Source organism: Fukomys damarensis, unplaced genomic scaffold, assembly GCF_012274545.1.
Source record: "Fukomys damarensis isolate Sample0158 unplaced genomic scaffold, DMR_v1.0_HiC HiC_scaffold_37, whole genome shotgun sequence".
Taxonomy (NCBI): Eukaryota; Metazoa; Chordata; class Mammalia; order Rodentia; family Bathyergidae; genus Fukomys; species Fukomys damarensis.
In genome coordinates this window covers 29,002,591-29,005,663 of record NW_022900949.1, presented here as the reverse complement: position 1 = coordinate 29,005,663, position 3,073 = coordinate 29,002,591, and positions in this window count along the sequence as shown.

Sequence of the window (3,073 nt, the reverse complement as noted above, 5' to 3'; positions counted from 1 at the left end):
AGCAAGCTGAGCTAGGGCTGGGGATTTAGCTCAGTGGTTCTGCTGCCTGCCTCCCAAGTGCAAGGTCCTGAGTACAATCCCCAGTACAAAAACAAAAAAGTTCCTAAAAAAAAAAAAGAACTGGAATGGACTCCTCGCAGTGCTGCAGGCGGGAGCCCAAGACTGAGGTGAGTCCTCGCCTGTACTCCACAGTGCACCCTGTTGCTGCAGCCTCTGGAGGGAGAAATACTGTGCCCTCTCCGCAAGGGTAGAGGGGCTGAAAGAACACAGGCACCAGTGTGGCTGTGGCTGGGGCTGGGAGGACTGGCTAGTGAAGCGCTGTGCCTGTCAGCAGCTCTGTGGGAACCTAAGGAGACCCCAAGCATGCAGTGCAGGCACCTAGGGGCTGGAGGCTGTGCTGGTGGGTTCTCCAGATCACAGCCCCAGAGCGCTGCCCAGGACCCTGCTGGCCCAGTGCATCCCAAGCCAGACAGCCAGATGTGGGCGATGTGACTCCAGGACCCCAAGCTCAGCAGAAACACTTCCCCAGCTCTGTGAGGAAAACCCAGAAGCAGGAGACTCCAGCACCCTCAAGTGAGGAACCCAGAGAGAGAATCTGTCCCACTGTGAAGCCCTGGGACACGAGGGGACAGTGTGGGGTGGAGCTGCGGAGGGAGGGAGGGATGCCCCACTGCAGCCCATCCTCTCTGCTTTGTTGTTTACTGAAGAAGAGCAGTTCTGGGCCCCCCTGCATCTTTTCTGGAACAACCTCAAGCTGACAGTTCACCTCAACCCTGGTACAGAAGCGGGTGAAGAAAAGCCATGGATTAAACACATTACTGCAATTGTTTATCAATAGCAACACTGCATATTTTGCAAATGTACAATACAGAGTAGCCTCAGACGCCAGGTGACATGCAGTACAATGGGACTCGTCCTCCTCAGAATGGCATCCTTAACCATGAGACACAGCCGGCCGGCCTGGCTTTAAGGAAGGGGAGGAGCTCGGCAGTGAACCTGGTGGCCTCCGTGGGCCCAGACCAGATGGAAAACAGCCACACGGTCACTGCACTTTCTGAGCCCATGCTGAGAAGGAAACGCCACGCTGGCAGGACAGCACCGGGCAGTGCAGTCACTGCCGTCACAGAAGGCTACACTCTGGCCTGCTGGGTTCGCTCTCTGCGGAGATAACAAAGTGCTCAGTTTGCAGATCTGCTGGTGCGGTGACCTCAGTGACGTGGGGAGGTAGGGTGAGGTTGAGGAGGGAGACGGGTAACCCCAGCAGGCCAGCCGGCTTTGGTCTCTTGCTGCCGTCCAGGCCCGGCTTGCACACTGTCCCCAGATGTAGAGGCCCGTGGCCTGCAGACTCGCTGCCCAGGCAGGGCCACAGGGCAGTCCTCAGGTCCTGAGGCTTAGGAGCACAGCACTGGTGGCCGCAGTGGCTGGAAAGGCTGAAACTGCAAAGGAGGGCCTGTGGGTGATGGGGAACAGACCTCACGCTGGCGGGTGGGCAGTGCATGGTGTCACCACAACACAGAAGCGACAAGAGCACAGCTAAGAGTCATGTGATGCCTGGGCAGCTCATGGGACCAGGAGAGGCAGCGGGGACTTTTTTCCTGGCAAGGGCCAGGCGCTCAGCAGCCAGGGTCACAGTGGTGGCCACAGTGATGACACGAGGGTTCGGGAGCACACGGCTACATGGAATTAGTGATCACTGCTTCCACTCTGGACACAGCATGGGACATTGTCCCCCGCCCGGGGCTGCTCGGCAGGCACTGGCCTTTGAGAGCCTTAGCACTTCATGGGGCCACTCTTGGGGTCCTGCCTGCCGAGGCCCGGGAGAGGGAGCTGTCACGGCGGAGATGGGCACTGTGCTGCTTGGACCTGTCTGGGAGTGGGATGAGCGCATCCAACCGAATGCGGAGAGGGAAGCGGAGAGGGGCTCACACAGAGTGCTAAGAAGCTTGCGACCAACGCCCCGGATGACCGGCTCTTAGCTAGCTGTCCCCACTTGCTACCGAGAGGTGACTGGGTTTTACCTAGACGCTCACCTGAAACAGCAGAGCAGTTATAACACTGGTTATATAGGACAGTATCTGTTAACAAAATAAGGATTTATACAAAGCAGTACGGGAGTTTTAGACGGATGCTGTGTACTTGGCACAGTAGTAATGATTGTGTAAGATTTTAGTTCTAGAGGGACCTTTATTTATTTTTTGTATGAAAATATGGAAGGATCTGGATTTGCTCCTAGCAGGGAAGTTTTTGGTCTACTTTCTCACACACTCGTCTAAGCACTGTCTTCCTATCAGGTGAGAGGAGGTCCTTGGACAGTCTCTATTGCTAATTTGTGTACTGAAACACTTGTCTTTCACACACAAATACTGCCTATACAGCATCTATATATATATATTTATATTTATATATTTATATATTTATATTATATAAAGTTTACTTACGTATTTTCATCAACCATATCAGGTCTACGTAATTTTTTTTTTTGCCCATTGTCAATAACAGAGCAATAATGCAGCAAGTTTGGGGTTTTGTTGTGTTTTGTCTCTGTTCTTTAAAAGTATCTCATTTCTTCTTTTCTAGACTGGGTTTTCATAGAGGTGTGAAAAGAGGGAGCAGAGAGCCGGGCTGCAGTGGGGTAGCGGCAGTCGCCATTACATAGCCGGCAGCCTTTGGAGCCTGGCGGTGGCTGCCGGGTGGGGGGACGGGAGCCCAGGGCGCCCAGGCTGCTTGAGGCAGGCGCTTGTCCCTGGGGAGGTGAGCCCATGGCTCTGGGCATCGTCTCAGCTGTCAGGGGCACGGGGAACTGGAAACAGGTGCCCCAGGCAGCCCCTGCATGTTGCGCGGTGGTTTCGGGGCCCAGGCCCCTGCCCGGCTGTCTACACAATTGTGCTGATGCCACTGGGTTTGGTCTTGCTGCTGGTGGGGGGCGGTGGGCTGGGACTGTTAACTATGCTCAGGGACCACAGGGGACAGGGGTTAAGCAAAATGAAAACACAAAATCCAGAGCCACCCCCAACCAGTGGGTCCAAAACAAGTGGTGAGAGGCGTGGATGAGGGAGGCAGAGAAGCCGCATGC